Source organism: Periplaneta americana, chromosome 14 (assembly GCF_040183065.1).
Source record: "Periplaneta americana isolate PAMFEO1 chromosome 14, P.americana_PAMFEO1_priV1, whole genome shotgun sequence".
NCBI classification, from domain to species: domain Eukaryota; kingdom Metazoa; phylum Arthropoda; class Insecta; order Blattodea; family Blattidae; genus Periplaneta; species Periplaneta americana.
In genome coordinates this window covers 3,876,224-3,900,335 of record NC_091130.1, presented here as the reverse complement: position 1 = coordinate 3,900,335, position 24,112 = coordinate 3,876,224, and the positions used below count along the sequence as shown (strand labels likewise).

The 24,112-nt window shown below is 41.4% G+C and overlaps 1 protein-coding gene across 2 annotated transcripts in view; it reads right to left on the bottom strand.

Moving 5' to 3' along the window:
- Window positions 1-1,827: 1,827 nt before the first annotated feature.
- Window positions 1,828-24,112, bottom strand: part of Atac1 (Ada2a-containing complex component 1) — a 53,407-nt gene continuing 31,122 nt past the window's right edge. The window contains exon 9 of one of the 2 annotated variants that reach the window (XM_069844853.1): window positions 1,828-2,009. The gene's annotated coding sequence lies outside the window, so the exon portion shown is untranslated. The remainder of the gene's footprint in view (window positions 2,010-24,112) is intronic. The other variant, XM_069844852.1, reaches the window with a different exon arrangement.

The following is a 24,112-nucleotide window of genomic DNA, read 5'->3' as shown; positions in this document are numbered from 1 at the left end:
ACAACCATCATAGCAATTCGAAGCAACAATAAACTTTCACAGTGGCGACCCATTTATAGTGGAGTACGACAAGGATGTGGCCTTTCACCACTTCTGTTTTTTATATATATATATAAATAGAATCATTCAAGATTGGCGACAGACACGACATGGATTTATTCCAATTAATCGAAATTTGCAGCTTGATGCTTTACTTTTCGCTGATGATTTAGTTCTCATGGCATCAACTGAAGATGATTTACAATATTCAGTACACAATTTAAATATGGTCAGTGAAAAATATAACATGGAAATTAATATTGAAAAAACGAAAATCATGTCATTTTGTGGGAAATTCCCTGTACCAAGCAAAATCTGTTTGAATAATAAAATAATAGAAAGAGTAAATACCTTCACTTATCTTGGCTATACACTATCACCTTATGATGAAGTAGATATTGCTGAAAAAATATGTAAATATAATAAAACAATGGGGATCATTAATAAAATCATGAAACCCTCACTAGTACAAAGACACACAAGAATAGGCTTGTATAAAACCTTAGCACAGCCAGTATTAAGCTATGGTAGTGAAGCGTGGACTGTGAAGAATAAAGGTGTCAGTAGAATAACAGCAAGTGAGATGAGGTTCATGAGAGCAACAGCTGGATATACTCGCTGGGATCATAAAAAAAATGAGGACCTAATGCAAGAACTTCAAATAGAACCCATTATGCAGTTCATCAGCAAATATCAACTTCAGTGGAAGGGTCATCTCGAACGAATGAATCGATGCAGAATTCCAAAAGCACTGCTTCATTACCATCCATATGGCAAAAGATCTCTAGGCCGTCCAAAGAAGAGATGGACTGAAAATTCTAGTTTGAGACCGTAACAGGCCACTTGGCCTAATACTTGTTAGGAAGATGATGATGATGATGATGACCATTAACCAAATTTCCTTCGCTATGGCTGCTACACCCTTGCTTGAATTGTATAACCTGACACTTTGTAACAAAGAAAATAAATCAACTATGTTTTCCAAAACTGAGTGTCATTTGTAAACGTAAATCCTACTCTTTATCTTGCTTGGTAATGATTCCCTTCCCAATAAATATATTCTGTTCCTACATTCCTTAATAAAATTACAAAACCACTCACGTAATGTTACCGTCACTATACTGAAGGTTGTCCATGAAGTTGAATGGCATTTATTGCATCACCATGTACAGTGGAAGCTCTTAAGTTCGACATCCTATAGCTCGACTGTTTACTAAGGAGAATTAGACACATCCCTGTAAGGGCACTAAGAAATGCGTTTGCCATTTGAATGGAATTTGGTCCTGTGTCTTGTAGTGATACTTTTGTTAAAAGAAAACAGAAAATTTATTGATTAGGACATCCATATTGATCACTGAGTTTAAATTAATGAACTCTTCTTTTTCTATTTGAGAATTGTGCCGTTGTGAGACGGAACTGTCGAAACCCACTGTGGTACAAGTCTCGGGGCGGGCAAGTACAGTACTGTATTCGTTGATGGATGACCAATAACAATTTGTATTCATTTCACCTGTCACATCAACTATCCTTATTGGTCAGAAATTTCAGTTCTGTTCTGTCGAACTTAGGAGAATCCACTGTACTAGGCTTAATCACGTCGAACATTCTATACTGTGAGCCTCCTATTAACATGTTGGATAGTGAATATCACTGACAATGAAATTAGCTTTTACACAGTTTACGGTATGTCTTTTATTGTTAAGAATTATTTCTCCTAACCTACATACATACACACACACGTATTTATAGTGCAATTGAAGTGTTTAATACATTTTATGAAATAAACTTATATTATTTACCTAAACCACTCATTCTTTCAACCTTGTCTTCTCACATTGCAACTCTAAGTGTTCAGTTGTATCATGCCACCAGGACACTGCTGCAAATATGATCGCACCAATCTGCGACGTGAAGGAAATATCACTGCCAGGCAATGCAGCAAAATACTGCCATCTACCCAAGGAATCAACCTGCAAACATAACCAATGTTATACTTGAAATATCTCCACTATGTTTCAAATCAACAATGCAACAAAGACATCATGAAATATATAAACCAGACAAAGCAAATGAAGAAAGCCAAAGGAAAAATATTCATAACTGAAAATCAAACCTTACAAAATGAAGAAAAGATGAACAACAGCCAAAGAGAAACATACCCGGACAAGGACTGAGAAAAGTGAAAGACAAAGTTACAGTACTGAAATGGAGTCAATCACTTTCCATAATTCCATCATGCTACATGAATATCTAGTATTTGTGGAACTGCTGACAGTGAAGTTTCAACATTCCTCACAATTGGGAAGTACATAAACAGCTTCAAAGCTAGAATAATTCAACCAGATATACTGTTACATGCTTCTGACTCCTTGGCAATGCGAGCTAATAAGGTAAACTGATATGTCTCTTATAAATAACTAACATTCAATTCACTTCCTGCTATTCAAGAAAAATCTGCCATATCTCTGTACAATTTATCAATATCCATTCATTTACTTACTTACTTACAAATGCCTTTTAAGGAACCCGAAGGTTCATTGCCGCCCTCACATAAGCCCGCCATCGGTCCCTATCCTGAGCAAGATTAATCCAGTCTCTATCATCATATCCCACCACCTTCAAATCCATTTTAATATTATCCTCCCATCTACGTCTCGGCCTCCCCAAAGGTCGTTTTCCCTCCGGTCTCTCAACTAACACTCTATATGCATTTCTGGATTCGCCCATACGTGCTACATGCCCTACCCATCTCAAACGTCTGGATTTAATGTTCCTAATTATGTCAGGTGAAGAATACAATGCGTGCAGTTCTGTGTTGTGTAACTTTCTCCATTCTCCTGTAACTTCATCCCTCTTAGCCCCAAATATTTTCCTAAGCACCTTATTCTCAAACACCCTTAACCTATGTTCCTCTCTCATAGTGAGAGTCCAAGTTTCACAACCATACAGAACAACTGGTAATATAACTGTTTTATAAATTCTAACTTTCAGATTTTTTGACAGCAGACTGGATGATAAAAGCTTCTCAACCGAATAATAACAGGCATTTCCCATATTTATTCTGCGTTTAATTTCCTCCCGAGTGTCATTTATATTTGTTACTGTTGCTCCAAGATATTTCAATTTTTCCACCTCTTCGAAGGATAAATCTCCAATTTTTATATTTCCATTTCGTATAATATTCTGGTCACGAGACATAATCATATACTTTGTCTTTTCGGGATTTACTTCCAAACCGATCGCTTTACTTGCTCCATTCATTTAGGAGGAAAAAGCTCCACCAAACTTTCCGAGATTAGTCAATTCTATTATTCATTGCACTTGTTCCTAATTCCTTCTTATTAATTACTAAGAACTTCAACATGAAACTCTGTAAACAAGCGCTCGTTATTACATAACCTAATACTAACATACTAACCATTCCTGGTAAACAACAGTTAACAGTACGTTGCTATTCCAAATGGACCAGAAAGTACGTTACATGTGATTCAGACCCTGCAGTTGCGGTCAAAATTACCCATCACTATACACACGGATGATGGAGCTATGGCACCAAGAATTAGGAAGCACAAACACTTCTTGTTTTAAAATGAATTACATTTTGAGCAGACTTCATTCCATTACTAAATGACCTGCTGGAAAACTTCTGTCGCCAAAATCATCCCCTACATACGAACAATTGTACATACAATTATTTACCTTCAAACATTCAAAACATATTCCACATTAGAATACATCTGCACATTCCTGGAATTAAATAATTATAATCAATTAAAAATAATAATTTTAGCTTGCACTATAGGCACCGTGCAAGCTCCTCTGGTGGCGACTGTTGTTACTAACTGCAGGACAGCAGCGATAGAGTTATGCTTGAAGCGTATGAATGTACTTTAACGTCTCAGGTTAAATGATTAGAAATATGGATAATCCTAAAAAGCGGAAAGGTAACACAAATTGCTGTGTTCTTTGGTGCAGTAATGCTTATAGGAATATTCATTCCCAAAACAGAAAATTGAAGCGGAACAATATTAATTGTGGATACAAGAGTAGTCTACGCAGACGAAAGTAAGTAGGCTACACTGCTTGTAAATAATCATAGAATTATTATATACTAATGTAAAAAATAGAATCTATATGTTATATTATGTTTATAAATAACCATTAAGTCAACAATGACGGGAATTTATAATTTAAATTTCAATGCTGTATGTGCTATTATATTAAAAAAAACGTAGTACATAACTACCCAGTTCTTTACATATATTATGTATAATATTAGAAACAGTAATATTTTATTTTTAAATGTATTCATATCGATATTTAATTCTTGACTTCAAGTGCTGATGGTTCACCTTGGGAACCAACACCCACAACAAGAATTTGCAGTATTCATTTTATTGGGAACGAGATCAGGACACTTCCAAAACCAGCATATCGTTCCCAGTATTTTTCCACATGATTACAAGAAAAAGTTGCTTCATCTCAACTAGCTTAGAAAAGATATGAAAGAGACGCAAAAAGAAGAAGAAAAGATGAACATTTAAGTATTACGGAAGGTGAACGCTCAACAAGTGTTATTTCGAAAAATGAAGTAGTCAGCCGTAGGAAGAAGTAAATGAAACCATTCTTAGTGATTTTGGTTTTTGTTTCACAGTTGAATTGTGAGAATTCTCTACTCAAGTGTCTATTCCATTACATCCCGAACTGAAGTCACATAAGAAAAATGTTAATGACAAGAGTTCAGGAACAGATGATAATGAAATGCAAGGTTTCCAAGATTATTCTTCAAAAAGAGATGAGACAGATCTACCAGACTTAATGGGAGTGACATTTGTGGTTTTGAATATATTGTTAAAATTGCTGCCAATTGAAACACAATCATATAGTAAGATTAGTGAAGAAAATAGTCTACTCATATTTTCACATTAAACTGAAAACTGGATTGTCGTATTCTGCTATGACGGTGATGTTCGGAGGTCATCGTACAACTATAATTATGATGTATTTTTACCATCACTTTAATGCTGTTTGTTACGGTAGTTTTGTGTTTTGGCCTAGCAGAAAAAGTATTCAGGAAACAATGCCCGCAATATTGCAAAGAAAGTAGACTACCCAAAATGCAGAGTGACAACTGATTGTACTGAAGTTAAAGTGGAAGAGCCACGTAACGTGGAACAAATAGTGGCCTTCAAATCTACATAAACTAGTGGCTTGTGCAGCAAATGCTGCAAACTAAGTTCATTAGACGTTCAAATAAACATTTTTCAGATTTATTTTCAATGAAGAATACCAGACATTCTGAAAGTTATTTGCTTCCATAATAATGAAAGATACTCTCTCTCGAGCCAATACTGAAGAGAACCACGCATATAAATATCTACATCACACCGCCATTAAATATATGAAAAAGACCCAACGCCACTTGATTAATAACTATACAAATATTTGATTTTTAATAATATTATTATCTTACGTAGGCCTAAGTTTTATAGATTTCAGTAACATATACTATATATACTATATAGCCGCCGTTCAGTAAAATATAGAAATCAAAATCTAATTTAAGTTATTCTCTACATCTACTTATATAACCCCAAAACGTTTCACTTTCATATCATCAATATAGCATTAATATGTATAATTAATGAAAAATGGTCACATCACGGCATTAATTACAATAATATTTCATTTCTAATAGTAATAATGTCATCAAACAACCTCAAGTTTTGTAGTTTTTAATATCCAATACACAGCTGTACCCAGAAAATTACACACCACAGAATCGAACCTGTAAATTATTTTTAGTAAGTTAAGTTTTTAATAACCAATTTAATTTGAGCTCTAAATATGTCAGCATTCTTGCAGATCATGGCCTTCGTGTAATATTGTTTACTGTAGTGTGTGTTTTGTTTTATTCTGAAATGCAACACGGCCGACTTGATGCTCGCTTCGCTTCTCCTGAATGCAATTAGCTAGTTCTCAAAACTGACGACAGATGGATTTTGTAAAATAGGAAAATTATGTAGGAAAATTGACATTTCACTGAAAACTACTATTTTTCCGAAAAACTTTGGGTTCCAAGCTTCAAAATGAGGGGCCATTTATGAAAATCCGTTCAGCTGTTTTCCCGTAATTTCCATTACCAGTTCAAATTATATATATAGATGTTATGGTGACAGATCGAGTGACACATTCATAACAGCTGATTGCGGATTATTTACTCTATTAGAAGGTGGTGATGAAGTCAGGTTTTCCCGGAATAAAAACAAACCTCTCCGATAAAGTGATCATTGTTGTTACTTCACCGTATCTGCATGATAACAGATTAACAGCCGAAGAAGTCGAAACTACTCGGCAGTTTCGAGCGTCATTAAATAAAACATAACATAAAAATGTCTACTTTTAGAAAACACATTATAATACGTAATTTGTAGATATATTATACACATATAAATATTACACACGTCATGACATCATACATATATCATTGTTTTCGTAATACGACTATTCCTCCCTCATTCAATAGTCTGAAATCTAATTTAAATACCAAACGACTACACTGATATTTCAGGAACTCTGTAGTTACATTTTTACACTCTTTTTAGTAGTAGGGCCTACTGAACTTTCGACTGCGTCTATTAAATAATTAAAAACTGTAGAATGCTGGGTTTGCAGTGAAAGACCTGCCCTATGAATGAACGAACCTATTCTTACTAATATTACAACTTTTTATCGGCAGAAAGCCGCATGTAATTTCTATATCACACATGACTAGTGAATGAATGCTAGCCTGTAGTTAATTACGAATTGAGACACTGCGTGGCGCCACCAGTACGATTTCCAGACCCATGCACGGTGCCTATAGCCCCAATTTTGAGCTTAGACTTGGTACCTCAATGAAGTCTTTTGCCCAACTTGAAGTCTACATTTTGTTCCTTGCAACGATAATAATTGTCAGAAAATATGAAATAGGAGAAAACACACACTGAAGACAGTGTAAGATATCCAAACTATAGTACGCTTATTACTACTTTAAATGTCCAAATAATTATGAAATTATATTGATAATGAGAAAAAGTTATATATTTTTAAGAGACCACAACAAAGCAGCTTCCAGCTTAGACAAACCCAACATTATTCGCCAAAATTTTGAGGACATCTGTCATTTATAAAGTCGATGTGTACCTTATGGCAAATAAGGTGAGCAATTCACTCACTGCAAAGGATGAGAAATGCACAGCTGAAGAGAACAAGTCTACAAAAAAGGAGGAACAGATTTTCTTGATTTTATTGGTGATTATTAGTACACATACAGGGATGCTACAATGAAAAGGATTGGCCTCTGGACACCTTCGTTCACCTTGGGTAGAGAAAATTCTGTTTTGGAAGGTCAAAATGATCGTTTTTTGCAAATTTCCCGGACTCTACCCTTCACATCCCTCGGGGTAAATAGTTGTCCTACACACTACACATACAGATCGTGGCGATCTATTCATGGCATTAATCAGCTTTGTTCTCACTACACTTACGCCGGCGTTATGGTGACAAGAATGATAGCAGAATAGAAGTTGACCATAACGAGGAACTGGATGCAGCATTGTATTCCCCCTTGACTTACTTCTTACACGATAGCATCGAAATGGCAATCGCGAACACTTTCTGATTTTCGAGAAAAACCACCCTTCCGCCGACATTCTTGCCGCCATAACTCCGCAGTACGTGTAGTTAGAACAATGCCGATGAGTGCGTTGAATACATCTCGTCGAACTCTATCCTCAGTATAAAGGACAACTCTCTAACCCCGCGCGTTCGGACAGAAGAGGCCGGCAAAATAAAAAAAAAATGGCCATTTTGAACTTCCAAAACAGACTTCTATCTACACAAGGAGAACGAAGCGGCTCAGAGGCCCGCCCTTTTAACTATAGCATCCCCTCATCTTCTCTAATAATCACAGCTAAAATCCAGCAAATCCGTCGCACTTTTTTCTAGCCTTAATTTTTGGGTACCTAAAATATTTGAGTCTCTAATTCAGGAAATAATGGCCATACCGAGGAACTAGATGCGGCACTGTATTCCTCCTAGACTTACTTCTTACACGATAGCATGGAAATGGCAATCGCGAACACTTTCTGATTTTCGAGAAAAAAAGGGGACGGGTTTAAACCACCCTTCCGCCGACATTCTTCCCGCCATAACTCCGCTGTACGTGTAGTTAGAACAATGCCGATGAGTGCGTTGAATACAGCTCGTCGAACTCTATATTCAGTATAAAGGACAACTCTCTATCCCCGCGCCTTCGGAAGGGAGAGGCCGGCAAATTTTCAAAAAAGGGCCATTTTCAACTTCCTAAACAGACTTTTTTCTACACAAGGAGAACGAAGCGGCTCAGAGGCCCGCCCTTTTAACTGTAGCACCCCACATCTTCTCTAATAATCACCACTAAAATCAACCAAATCCATCGCACTTTATTCTAGCCTTAATTTTTGGGTACCTAAAATATTTGAGTCCCTAATTCAGGAAATAATGGCCATACCGAGGAACTGCATGCGGCCCTGTATTCCCCCTAGACTTACTTCTTACACGATAGCATGGAAATGGCAATCGCGAACACAAACAGATTTTCGAGATAAAAAGGGGAAGGGTTTAGACCACCCTTCCGCCGACATTCTAGCCGCCGTAGCTCCGCAGTACGTGCACTGAGGACAGAGCGGATGAGTGCGTTGAATAGAGCTCCTCGAACTCTATCTTCGGTGTAAAGGGCAACTCTCTATCCCCGTGCGTTTGGAACGGAGAGGCCGGCAAAATTAAAAAAAAAGGTCATTTTGAACTTCCAAAACAGACTTTTTTCTACAGAAGGAGAACGAAGTGGCTCAGAGGCCCGCCCATTTAACTGTAGCATCCCTGCATCTTCTCTAATAATCACCGCAAAAATCCAGCAGATCCGTCGCACTTTTTTCTAGCCTTAATTTTTGGGTACCTAAAATATTTGAGTCTCTAATTCAGGAAATAATGGCCATACCGAGGAACTGGCTGCGGCCCTGTATTCCCCCATGACTTACTTCTTACACGATAGAATCGAAATGGCAATCGCGAACACTTTCTGATTTTCCACCCTTCTGCCGACATTATTGCCGCCATAACTCCACAGTACGTGTAGTTAGAACAATGCCGATGAGTGGGTTGAATACAGCTCGTCGAACCCTATCTTCAGTAATGCCCCAATTGACTTGTACAAGAGGCGTTTAAAACGGGGAGACGACACTTATACTAAATGTGAAGTGCCGCCTCACCGAAAGGTATATTGCTTAAAGACAAATATATTCATTCATTCAAAATTAATATATTTCTCTCACCTATCTTCATTATCAAATGTATCTTTAACAATGACTAAATAGTGCATGGGTTTGCTATAAACTGTGCGGAATTTCTTGGGGTCAGTTCTTTGAAAGCAGGTAGTGACTGAAACACCCACAAGGAACTGTTCTTGTTGCCAGCAGCAGCAGTATAAGGCCTACGATAACACCATAGGAAAGTAAAAATGCGTGCTAATGTAAGGTACAACACTTTATATACTTTTTGCAGCAGAAGAAAAGAGTGAGAGAAAGATATCGGATAATCCACGAATCAGTTAATACAGACGTGGACAAATTATTAGCAAAATTGAATATTTTATTATATATTTTTACAAAATATGATTCTTCAATTCAGACTACAGTTGACATTTTTGCGTATTTCCAAATTATTAGCAAAATTGAAGATTTGTATTGTATATTTTCAGAAAATCTGGCTCTTCAATTTGGACTACATTTGATATTTTTGCATATTTACTAATTATTAGCAAAACTGAAGATTTTTATTATATATTTTTACAAAATTCAACTCTTCAATTTGGACTACAGTTCACATTTTGGATATTTCCAAATTATTAGCAAAACTGAAGATTTTTATTTTATATTTTTACAAAATTTTACTCTTCAATTTTGACTGCAGGTGACATTTGTGCATGTTTATAAAATTTTAGCAAAATAGACATTCTAGCCGCCGTAGCTCCGCAGTACGTGCACTGAGGACAGAGCCGATGAGTGCGTTGAATAGAGCTCCTCGAACTCTATCTTCAGTGTAAAGGACAACTCTCTATCCCCGTGCGTTTGGACGGGAGAGGCCGGCAAAGTTTCAAAAAATGGTCATTTTGACCTGCCAAAACAGAAATTTCTCTACACAAGGAGAACGACGCAGCGCAAAGGGCCGTCCTTTTAACTGTAGCATCCCCGCATGTTCAGTAATAATCACCGCTAATATCGGGCAAATCCGCCGCACTTTTTTCCAGCCCTATTTTTCGGGTACCTAAAATATTTGAGCCTCTAATTCCGGAAATAATGGCGATAGCGAGGAACGGGACGGGGTCCTGTATTCCCCCTTGACTTACTTCTTACACGATAGCCTCAAAATGGCAATCGCGAACACAAACTGATTTTCGAGAAAAAAAGGGGAAGGGTTTAGACCACCCTTCCGCCGACATTCTAGCCGCCGTAGCTCCGCAGTACGTGCACTGAGGACAGAGCCGATGAGTGCGTTGAATAGAGCTCCTCGAACTCTATCTTCAGTGTAAAGGACAACTCTCTATCCCCGTGCGTTTGGACGGGAGAGGCCGGCAAAGTTTCAAAAAATGGTCATTCTGACCTGCCAAAACAGAAATTTCTCTACACAAGGAGAACGACGCAGCGCAGAGGGCCGTCCTTTTAACTGTAGCATCCCCGCATGTTCAGTAATAATCACCGCTAATATCGGGCAAATCCGCCGCACTTTTTTCCAGCCCTATTTTTCGGGTACCTAAAATATTTGAGCCTCTAATTCCGGAAATAATGGCGATAGCGAGGAACGGGACGGGGTCCTGTATTCCCCCTTGACTTACTTCTTACACGATAGCCTCAAAATGGCAATCGCGAACACAAACTGATTTTCGAGAAAAAAAGGGGACTAAACGACCACCCTTCCGCCGACATTCTAGCCGCCGTAGCTCCGCAGTACGTGCACTGAGGACAGAGCCGATGAGTGCGTTGAATAGAGCTCCTCGAACTCTATCTTCAGTGTAAAGGACAACTCTCTATCCCCGTGCGTTTGGACGGGAGAGGCCGGCAAAGTTTCAAAAAATGGTCATTTTGACCTGCCAAAACAGAAATTTCTCTACACAAGGAGAACGACGCGGCGCAGAGGGCCGTCCTTTTAACTGTAGCATCCCCGCATGTTCAGTAATAATCACCGCTAATATCGGGCAAATCCGCCGCACTTTTTTCCAGCCCTATTTTTCGGGTACCTAAAATATTTGAGCCTCTAATTCCGGAAATAATGGCGATAGCGAGGAACGGGACGGGGTCCTGTATTCCCCCTTGACTTACTTCTTACACGATAGCCTCAAAATGGCAATCGCGAACACAAACTGATTTTCGAGAAAAAAAGGGGAAGGGTTTAGACCACCCTTCCGCCGACATTCTAGCCGCCGCACAGTGGGGTATTTGCATCAAAAAGTTGGCCAAAAGTATTAATTATCATAATAAAATTAGTATTGTGTTCCAATCGCATTTAATTGGGATAATATATTAAATTAGGATGCAATAAGGAGATTATGGCACTCGGAGAGAAATACAAAATGTGTTTTATGCTATTTATTGATTTATCCAAGTTCTTTATTTATTATTTTAAATCGCAGCAACTTCAAGGTTTTTCGACTAATATGACTACCTATACACATAATTACAATTACAAAAAGATAATCAGTAGTGTCATTAGAGTAGGTATACATTAGTAGTGAAAATAAACTATTATTGCACCATGTATAAACTTACATTATATGAAAGCCAAAAATCAAAACGAAATTGTTACATTTTAATGATACATATCTTATAATGATTAGGCTATGTAATGTTTGCAATTTTTACACTTAGTCAATCAATTAATATAGGCCTAATGGTCTAAAACATATATTCTTCATACAGCAGATACAGGTAAATTTATATCTCTATAGCAAAGATTATAGTTTATTTACGTAAATCTTATTTCGTTATACAGAAGGCAACAACTCAACTGAAATAAAATTTAATTTCTTCTGATTAAAGACATAAATATATAATAGTATACGAGTACTTTGAAAATAAGTTAACACTAATTATATAATATATGTAATTATGGAAGTATATAAGATATTGATCTAAAAATATGTAGATGTTTTCCATGTCATGAATATATAAGTTTATTACTAATTTTTGTTTACCTAAACATTTAGCTCACTTTCAGTTTGTTAGATACTCTATTAATGAGATTATTCCCAAGATTCCTCATCAGAAGACTCTTCAGCTTCACTTGCAGATTCATCGTCTTCATTTCGATCAGCAGAAATCGTAAATAAAGAAGGTAGTAGCATTTCTGTGGTTTCCTTTAAAAATGGTTTCGTTCTCTTCCTCGGGGTTGGTCTCATGCTTGTGAGCAGAGGATCCGAGCTAAGCAGCAGCCTGTTTATGATATCTAGGTTACATGACTCTCTAGAAAACTTTCTGGCATAATTTTGGCGATAGGAACGGAAGTGCTTATTCCTTGCTTCAGCTGCTTCCTCTGACAGTTGTCCAATCGGTAAAAGGGCATTTTCAATTACAGTTGGGCCATGAATTAAAATCTTATGCATTGTGGGGGTCATTGGATGCCATGAATACAGCTGAACATATAGTTTTGCTATATCCATGGTGTAAGCAGCGAATTTTAGAGTATCAACTTTATGTCCACTTGATATAACTTCTAAAATGACTCTGAATCGATAGATCAGTTCAACATTCATACCTGTTATTTCAGCGGACAAAGCAGGATCCATAAAAAATCTTCGGCTGGTATTTCCATCATTGCTGTTTCCAAACCCAGGTTTAGGGACATCTACAATAATGCCCATTCTATTCTTAAATTGATTTTGAATGTCCGTCTTCCTCTGTTTATAAATCTCTTTGTCATTTTTTGTTCTCAGTTGCCATTTTTTGAGGGGTAACTTATAAGACAAGTGCAGTAGACTCTCAACTAATCGAATTCTTGCATGCAAGATGGATAATCCAAATTTGAATGTGCTTTGATCAGCTTCCCTTCTATTTGATAAACTGTTAAATTCTTTTGATGTGGCTCCGCAGATATAACATTTCATAGTAGATGTAGTATTAGTGGCCGCATTGCATATTTTGGCATCGATCATAGTTAGTATCAGTGTGTGTTTTATAACCAAGTTTCTTCCATTTATTTCAATTTTCGTTTCATTTAAAGTTACTATTTTTGATTCCAAGTAACCGATTTCTTCTCTAGTTAAGTCAGCTGACTCTTTCACAAATCTAATCTTAATGGGTCGACAATATCGAGGAGAAGAAGGTGTAGGATTTTTCCATATTACCTTCTTTATATCTGTACCGCAAACTAACTGTAAAGGTACTAGTGAGCTTTGAAATATATTGGCATCTGAATCTATATCAGTTTCAAATTTCTGTTTAAATTGAGTCTGTTGAGATCCGTCGCAGCCCCATTTAGTTATTAATTCTAATGTATTGCACTCATCTTCACTCAAAGTTTGCACAACTTCTTGCAAATATAACAATAATCGAGCAACAGTGTGGTTTAACAAGTCTTGCAGATTTATTTCTGCGCAAGTAGCTGTCACTTGATAAGATTCAGGCACAGGGTAACAGTCTTTCTTAGCTTTCTGCAACACGGAGTAACATGGGTAAAGCGTTTTGTCGCTGGCTCTTACGATCTCGTACTGTCTTCTTGATAAACCTATAAAGAAGTATATAAAATAAACATTTTTCATTTGTTTGTGTACATCTGAAGTCTGATTAATGTAATATGTACCAAGTCAGCGATGTATGAAATGGAGGGGGAAAGGAACTGGTCACCCTACCCTATGCCTCTTTGTTGGTATCACCTGTGAGGTTCAGACCTGTGTTTGGACAGTTGACTTAACAACAACAACAACAACAACAATGGAAATAGAACAGATAATTAAGGAACAATAAGACATAAATAGCAGGTGATAAAGTAAATTACCTGCTTCCACAAACATAGAAAGAGCTTGTAGAGGTGACAACTGCCCCCTTTTTCTTGTAGACTGCTGGAGTACGCCTTCCTGTATTTTGTCGCTCGCTTAGGAGATTTAGTAATTTCCTTAAGAACTTTTGATGCGTCTGGTTTTCCACAAGCTCGCAGCTTCATCTGGGTGGCAAAAGTCAATTCCTCGGTATCTACTGTTTCTCTAAGTCCTTGAGTCTTCCTTCTTTTACTTCTTTCACTAGAGTCGCCGAAAGATTTTTGTGGCCGTCCGAATACAGTCGTAGCCGTTGTCATTGCTTTGGGTAACTCCAAGGTCCCTTGAAGCCAGATTTCATTATTTTTCCTGAATAAATTATCTTTTCTATTTGCACTCAACCATCTCCTTTTTAACTCTGCCTTTGTATACGAAAATGTATGTTTAAAAGCCTTAATTTGTTCCTCTGAGTAATTCTCTTGCATCAGCAAATATTTTTCGAGATATTCTAATTTTTCGTTGATATCACATTCTTTTTGCTCTTGCATGATATCATATAATTGTTTCCTTGACAAAATTTTGATTTGAGATGGCCCTAGTAAAAGAAAAATATATATATTTGTAACAGAGTAAAAAATTGAAAATTAGTATTTGTTACAAAAATGTATGAAAATAAGCAATTCGCACGAGATCGCAGCCAATTTCTTTTCTATTACACACCCAAAGATCTAGTCTTTGTAATAACATAGGAAATAACATCGGGACTCACCCTGAAGTACGCTAAATCATTAAACAAAAACTTGGGTTCGTAAAAAAAATACTGAAAATATAGATGGTTTTCTAACCGCAATAACTTTGTAAATATATTTTATATAAACACAAAAAGCCCTCAAAAGTGAAGTACATACCTTGCTGAGAAGGATCCATCCTGTAACAGGCCACACTGTATCTTTAAAACGTAGAAAAACAATAATGAACTTGTCAACTTGCTCAGAGCGTCAATAAGATACACGTATACTGTCACAAACATTCAACTTTCGACTGAGCTGACGACCACATGATGAAGCAGATGAAACACAAACTGTTATCTTATCGCTCCCCCACTATTTCTTTCTGTCAGGGAGCAAGAATTTCAGGGGTAGGACAATATTGAAATATCGACTTTTGGCCAGCTTTTTGATGCAAATACCCCACTGTGCGCCGTAGCTCCGCAGTACGTTCACTGAGGACAGAGCCGATGAGTGCGTTGAATAGAGCTCCTCGAACTCTATCTTCAGTGTAAAGGACAACTCTCTATCCCCGTGCGTTTGGACGGGAGAGGCCGGCAAAGTTTCAAAAAATGGTCATTTTGACCTGCCAAAACAGAAATTTCTCTACACAAGGAGAACGACGCGGCGCAGAGGGCCGTCCTTTTAACTGTAGCATCCCCGCATGTTCAGTAATAATCACCGCTAATATCGGGCAAATCCGCCGCACTTTTTTCCAGCCCTATTTTTCGGGTACCTAAAATATTTGAGCCTCTAATTCCGGAAATAATGGCGATAGCGAGGAACGGGACGGGGTCCTGTATTCCCCCTTGACTTACTTCTTACACGATAGCCTCAAAATGGCAATCGCGAACACAAACTGATTTTCGAGAAAAAAAGGGGAAGGGTTTAGACCACCCTTCCGCCGACATTCTAGCCGCCGTAGCTCCGCAGTACGTGCACTGAGGACAGAGCCGATGAGTGCGTTGAATAGAGCTCCTCGAACTCTATCTTCAGTGTAAAGGACAACTCTCTATCCCCGTGCGTTTGGACGGGAGAGGCCGGCAAAGTTTCAAAAAATGGTCATTTTGACCTGCCAAAACAGAAATTTCTCTACACAAGGAGAACGACGCGGCGCAGAGGGCCGTCCTTTTAACTGTAGCATCCCCGCATGTTCAGTAATAATCACCGCTAATATCGGGCAAATCCGCCGCACTTTTTTCCAGCCCTATTTTTCGGGTACCTAAAATATTTGAGCCTCTAATTCCGGAAATAATGGCGATAGCGAGGAACGGGACGGGGTCCTGTATTCCCCCTTGACTTACTTCTTACACGATAGCCTCAAAATGGCAATCGCGAACACAAACTGATTTTCGAGAAAAAAAGGGGAAGACCACCCTTCCGCCGACATTCTAGCCGCCGTAGCTCCGCAGTACGTGCACTGAGGACAGAGCCGATGAGTGCGTTGAATAGAGCTCCTCGAACTCTATCTTCAGTGTAAAGGACAACTCTCTATCCCCGTGCGTTTGGACGGGAGAGGCCGGCAAAGTTTCAAAAAATGGTCATTTTGACCTGCCAAAACAGAAATTTCTCTACACAAGGAGAACGACGCGGCGCAGAGGGCCGTCCTTTTAACTGTAGCATCCCCGCATGTTCAGTAATAATCACCGCTAATATCGGGCAAATCCGCCGCACTTTTTTCCAGCCCTATTTTTCGGGTACCTAAAATATTTGAGCCTCTAATTCCGGAAATAATGGCGATAGCGAGGAACGGGACGGGGTCCTGTATTCCCCCTTGACTTACTTCTTACACGATAGCCTCAAAATGGCAATCGCGAACACAAACTGATTTTCGAGAAAAAAAGGGGACCACCCTTCCGCCTACATTCTAGCCGCCGTAGCTCCGCAGTACGTGCACTGAGGTCAGAGCCGATGAGTGCGTTGAATAGAGCTCCTCGAACTCTATCTTCAGTGTAAAGGACAACTCTCTATCCCCGTGCGTTTGGACGGGAGAGGCCGGCAAAGTTTCAAAAAATGGTCATTTTGACCTGCCAAAACAGAAATTTCTCTACACAAGGAGAACGACGCGGCGCAGAGGGCCGTCCTTTTAACTGTAGCATCCCCGCATGTTCAGTAATAATCACCGCTAATATCGGGCAAATCCGCCGCACTTTTTTCCAGCCCTATTTTTCGGGTACCTAAAATATTTGAGCCTCTAATTCCGGAAATAATGGCGATAGCGAGGAACGGGACGGGGTCCTGTATTCCCCCTTGACTTACTTCTTACACGATAGGCTCAAAATGGCAATCGCGAACACAAACTGATTTTCGAGAAAAAAAGGGGAAGGGTTTAGACCACCCTTCCGCCGACATTCTAGCCGCCGTAGCTCCGCAGTACGTGCACTGAGGTCAGAGCCGATGAGTGCGTTGAATAGAGCTCCTCGAACTCTATCTTCAGTGTAAAGGACAACTCTCTATCCCCGTGCGTTTGGACGGGAGAGGCCGGCAAAGTTTCAAAAAATGGTCATTTTGACCTGCCAAAACAGAAATTTCTCTACACAAGGAGAACGACGCGGCGCAGAGGGCCGTCCTTTTAACTGTAGCATCCCCGCATGTTCAGTAATAATCACCGCTAATATCGGGCAAATCCGCCGCACTTTTTTCCAGCCCTATTTTTCGGGTACCTAAAATATTTGAGCCTCTAATTCCGGAAATAATGGCGATAGCGAGGAACGGGACGGGGTCCTGTATTCCCCCTTGACTTACTTCTTACACGATAGCCTCAAAATGGCAATCGCGAACACAAACTGATTTTCGAGAAAAAAAGGGGAAGACCACCCTTCCGCCGACATTCTAGCCGCCGTAGCTCCGCAGTACGTGCACTGAGGACAGAGCCGATGAGTGCGTTGAATAGAGCTCCTCGAACTCTATCTTCAGTGTAAAGGACAACTCTCTATCCCCGTGCGTTTGGACGGGAGAGGCCGGCAAAGTTTAAAAAAATGGTCATTTTGACCTGCCAAAACAGAAATTTCTCTACACAAGGAGAACGACGCGGCGCAGAGGGCCGTCCTTTTAACTGTAGCATCCCCGCATGTTCAGTAATAATCACCGCTAATATCGGGCAAATCCGCCGCACTTTTTTCCAGCCCTATTTTTCGGGTACCTAAAATATTTGAGCCTCTAATTCCGGAAATAATGGCGATAGCGAGGAACGGGACGGGGTCCTGTATTCCCCCTTGACTTACTTCTTACACGATAGCCTCAAAATGGCAATCGCGAACACAAACTGATTTTCGAGAAAAAAAGGGGAAGGGTTTAGACCACCCTTCCGCCGACATTCTAGCCGCCGTAGCTCCGCAGTACGTGCACTGAGGACAGAGCCGATGAGTGCGTTGAATAGAGCTCCTCGAACTCTATCTTCAGTGTAAAGGACAACTCTCTATCCCCGTGCGTTTGGACGGGAGAGGCCGGCAAAGTTTCAAAAAATGGTCATTTTGACCTGCCAAAACAGAAATTTCTCTACACAAGGAGAACGACGCGGCGCAGAGGGCCGTCCTTTTAACTGTAGCATCCCCGCATGTTCAGTAATAATCACCGCTAATATCGGGCAAATCCGCCGCACTTTTTTCCAGCCCTATTTTTCGGGTACCTAAAATATTTGAGCCTCTAATTCCGGAAATAATGGCGATAGCGAGGAACGGGATGGGGTCCTGTATTCCCCCTTGACTTACTTCTTACACGATAGCCTCAAAATGGCAATCGCGAACACAAACTGATTTTCGAGAAAAAAAGGGGAAGGGTTTAGACCACCCTTCCGCCGACATTCTAGCCGCCGTAGCTCCGCAGTACGTGCACTGAGGACAGAGCCGATGAGTGCGTTGAATAGAGCTCCTCGAACTCTATCTTCAGTGTATAGGACAACTCTCTATCCCCGTGCGTTTGGACGGGAGAGGCCGGCAAAGTTTCAAAAAATGGTCATTTTGACCTGCCAAAACAGAAATTTCTCTACACAAGGAGAACGACGCGGCGCAGAGGGCCGTCCTTTTAACTGTAGCATCCCCGCATGTTCAGTAATAATCACCGCTAATATCGGGCAAATCCGCCGCACTTATTTCCAGCCCTATTTTTCGGGTACCTAAAATATTTGAGCCTCTAATTCCGGAAATAATGGCGATAGCGAGGAACGGGACGGGGTCCTGTATTCCCCCTTGACTTACTTCTTACACGATAGCCTCAAAATGGCAATCGCGAACACAAACTGATTTTCGAGAAAAAAAGGGGAAGGGTTTAGACCACCCTTCCGCCGACATTCTAGCCGCCGTAGCTCCGCAGTACGTGCACTGAGGACAGAGCCGATGAGTGCGTTGAATAGAGCTCCTCGAACTCTATCTTCAGTGTAAAGGACAACTCTCTATCCCCGTGCGTTTGGACGGGAGAGGCCGGCAAAGTTTAAAAAAATGGTCATTTTGACCTGCCAAAACAGAAATTTCTCTACACAAGGAGAACGACGCGGCGCAGAGGGCCGTCCTTTTAACTGTAGCATCCCCGCATGTTCAGTAATAATCACCGCTAATATCGGGCAAATCCGCCGCACTTTTTTCCAGCCCTATTTTTCGGGTACCTAAAATATTTGAGCCTCTAATTCCGGAAATAATGGCGATAGCGAGGAACGGGACGGGGTCCTGTATTCCCCCTTGACTTACTTCTTACACGATAGCCTCAAAATGGCAATCGCGAACACAAACTGATTTTCGAGAAAAAAAGGGGACCACCCTTCCGCCTACATTCTAGCCGCCGTAGCTCCGCAGTACGTGCACTGAGGTCAGAGCCGATGAGTGCGTTGAATAGAGCTCCTCGAACTCTATCTTCAGTGTAAAGGACAACTCTCTATCCCCGTGCGTTTGGACGGGAGAGGCCGGGAAAGTTTCAAAAAATGGTCATTTTGACCTGCCAAAACAGAAATTTCTCTACACAAGGAGAACGACGCGGCGCAGAGGGCCGTCCTTTTAACTGTAGCATCCCCGCATGTTCAGTAATAATCACCGCTAATATCGGGCAAATCCGCCGCACTTTTTTCCAGCCCTATTTTTCGGGTACCTAAAATATTTGAGCCTCTAATTCCGGAAATAATGGCGATAGCGAGGAACGGGACGGGGTCCTGTATTCCCCCTTGACTTACTTCTTACACGATAGGCTCAAAATGGCAATCGCGAACACAAACTGATTTTCGAGAAAAAAAGGGGAAGGGTTTAGACCACCCTTCCGCCGACATTCTAGCCGCCGTAGCTCCGCAGTACGTGCACTGAGGTCAGAGCCGATGAGTGCGTTGAATAGAGCTCCTCGAACTCTATCTTCAGTGTAAAGGACAACTCTCTATCCCCGTGCGTTTGGACGGGAGAGGCCGGCAAAGTTTCAAAAAATGGTCATTTTGACCTGCCAAAACAGAAATTTCTCTACACAAGGAGAACGACGCGGCGCAGAGGGCCGTCCTTTTAACTGTAGCATCCCCGCATGTTCAGTAATAATCACCGCTAATATCGGGCAAATCCGCCGCACTTTTTTCCAGCCCTATTTTTCGGGTACCTAAAATATTTGAGCCTCTAATTCCGGAAATAATGGCGATAGCGAGGAACGGGACGGGGTCCTGTATTCCCCCTTGACTTACTTCTTACACGATAGCCTCAAAATGGCAATCGCGAACACAAACTGATTTTCGAGAAAAAAAGGGGAAGACCACCCTTCCGCCGACATTCTAGCCGCCGTAGCTCCGCAGTACGTGCACTGAGGACAGAGCCGATGAGTGCGTTGAATAGAGCTCCTCGAACTCTATCTTCAGTGTAAAGGACAACTCTCTATCCCCGTGCGTTTGGACGGGAGAGGCCGGCAAAGTTTCAAAAAATGGTCATTTTGACCTGCCAAAACAGAAATTTCTCTACACAAGGAGAACGACGCGGCGCAGAGGGCCGTCCTTTTAACTGTAGCATCCCCGCATGTTCAGTAATAATCACCGCTAATATCGGGCAAATCCGCCGCACTTTTTTCCAGCCCTATTTTTCGGGTACCTAAAATATTTGAGCCTCTAATTCCGGAAATAATGGCGATAGCGAGGAACGGGACGGGGTCCTGTATTCCCCCTTGACTTACTTCTTACACGATAGCCTCAAAATGGCAATCGCGAACACAAACTGATTTTCGAGAAAAAAAGGGGAAGACCACCCTTCCGCCGACATTCTAGCCGCCGTAGCTCCGCAGTACGTGCACTGAGGACAGAGCCGATGAGTGCGTTGAATAGAGCTCCTCGAACTCTATCTTCAGTGTAAAGGACAACTCTCTATCCCCGTGCGTTTGGACGGGAGAGGCCGGCAAAGTTTCAAAAAATGGTCATTTTGACCTGCCAAAACAGAAATTTCTCTACACAAGGAGAACGACGCGGCGCAGAGGGCCGTCCTTTTAACTGTAGCATCCCCGCATGTTCAGTAATAATCACCGCTAATATCGGGCAAATCCGCCGCACTTATTTCCAGCCCTATTTTTCGGGTACCTAAAATATTTGAGCCTCTAATTCCGGAAATAATGGCGATAGCGAGGAACGGGACGGGGTCCTGTATTCCCCCTTGACTTACTTCTTACACGATAGCCTCAAAATGGCAATCGCGAACACAAACTGATTTTCGAGAAAAAAAGGGGAAGGGTTTAGACCACCCTTCCGCCGACATTCTAGCCGCCGTAGCTCCGCAGTACGTGCACTGAGGACAGAGCCGATGAGTGCGTTGAATAGAGCTCCTCGAACTCTATCTTCAGTGTAAAGGACAACTCTCTATCCCCGTGCGTTTGGACGGGAGAGGCCGGCAAAGTTTAAAAAAATGGTCATTTTGACCTGCCAAAACAGAAATTTCTCTACACAAGGAGAACGACGCGGCGCAGAGGGCCGTCCTTTTAACTGTAGCATCCCCGCATGTTCAGTAATAATCACCGCTAATATCGGGCAAATCCGCCGCACTTTTTTCCAGCCCTATTTTTCGGGTACCTAAAATATTTGAGCCTCTAATTCCGGAAATAATGGCGATAGCGAGGAACGGGACGGGGTCCTGTATTCCCCCTTGACTTACTTCTTACACGATAGCCTCAAAATGGCAATCGCGAACACAAACTGATTTTCGAGAAAAAAAGGGGACCACCCTTCCGCCTACATTCTAGCCGCCGTAGCTCCGCAGTACGTGCACTGAGGTCAGAGCCGATGAGTGCGTTGAATAGAGCTCCTCGAACTCTATCTTCAGTGTAAAGGACAACTCTCTATCCCCGTGCGTTTGGACGGGAGAGGCCGGGAAAGTTTCAAAAAATGGTCATTTTGACCTGCCAAAACAGAAATTTCTCTACACAAGGAGAACGACGCGGCGCAGAGGGCCGTCCTTTTAACTGTAGCATCCCCGCATGTTCAGTAATAATCACCGCTAATATCGGGCAAATCCGCCGCACTTTTTTCCAGCCCTATTTTTCGGGTACCTAAAATATTTGAGCCTCTAATTCCGGAAATAATGGCGATAGCGAGGAACGGGACGGGGTCCTGTATTCCCCCTTGACTTACTTCTTACACGATAGGCTCAAAATGGCAATCGCGAACACAAACTGATTTTCGAGAAAAAAAGGGGAAGGGTTTAGACCACCCTTCCGCCGACATTCTAGCCGCCGTAGCTCCGCAGTACGTGCACTGAGGTCAGAGCCGATGAGTGCGTTGAATAGAGCTCCTCGAACTCTATCTTCAGTGTAAAGGACAACTCTCTATCCCCGTGCGTTTGGACGGGAGAGGCCGGCAAAGTTTCAAAAAATGGTCATTTTGACCTGCCAAAACAGAAATTTCTCTACACAAGGAGAACGACGCGGCGCAGAGGGCCGTCCTTTTAACTGTAGCATCCCCGCATGTTCAGTAATAATCACCGCTAATATCGGGCAAATCCGCCGCACTTTTTTCCAGCCCTATTTTTCGGGTACCTAAAATATTTGAGCCTCTAATTCCGGAAATAATGGCGATAGCGAGGAACGGGACGGGGTCCTGTATTCCCCCTTGACTTACTTCTTACACGATAGCCTCAAAATGGCAATCGCGAACACAAACTGATTTTCGAGAAAAAAAGGGGAAGACCACCCTTCCGCCGACATTCTAGCCGCCGTAGCTCCGCAGTACGTGCACTGAGGACAGAGCCGATGAGTGCGTTGAATAGAGCTCCTCGAACTCTATCTTCAGTGTAAAGGACAACTCTCTATCCCCGTGCGTTTGGACGGGAGAGGCCGGCAAAGTTTCAAAAAATGGTCATTTTGACCTGCCAAAACAGAAATTTCTCTACACAAGGAGAACGACGCGGCGCAGAGGGCCGTCCTTTTAACTGTAGCATCCCCGCATGTTCAGTAATAATCACCGCTAATATCGGGCAAATCCGCCGCACTTTTTTCCAGCCCTATTTTTCGGGTACCTAAAATATTTGAGCCTCTAATTCCGGAAATAATGGCGATAGCGAGGAACGGGACGGGGTCCTGTATTCCCCCTTGACTTACTTCTTACACGATAGCCTCAAAATGGCAATCGCGAACACAAACTGATTTTCGAGAAAAAAAGGGGAAGGGTTTAGACCACCCTTCCGCCGACATTCTAGCCGCCGTAGCTCCGCAGTACGTGCACTGAGGACAGAGCCGATGAGTGCGTTGAATAGAGCTCCTCGAACTCTATCTTCAGTGTAAAGGACAACTCTCTATCCCCGTGCGTTTGGACGGGAGAGGCCGGCAAAGTTTCAAAAAATGGTCATTTTGACCTGCCAAAACAGAAATTTCTCTACACAAGGAGAACGACGCGGCGCAGAGGGCCGTCCTTTTAACTGTAGCATCCCCGCATGTTCAGTAATAATCACCGCTAATATCGGGCAAATCCGCCGCACTTTTTTCCAGCCCTATTTTTCGGGTACCTAAAATATTTGAGCCTCTAATTCCGGAAATAATGGCGATAGCGAGGAACGGGACAGGGTCCTGTATTCCCCCTTGACTTACTTCTTACACGATAGCCTCAAAATGGCAATCGCGAACACAAACTGATTTTCGAGAAAAAAAGGGGAAGGGTTTAGACCACCCTTCCGCCGACATTCTAGCCGCCGTAGCTCCGCAGTACGTGCACTGAGGACAGAGCCGATGAGTGCGTTGAATAGAGCTCCTCGAACTCTATCTTCAGTGTAAAGGACAACTCTCTATCCCCGTGCGTTTGGACGGGAGAGGCCGGCAAAGTTTCAAAAAATGGTCA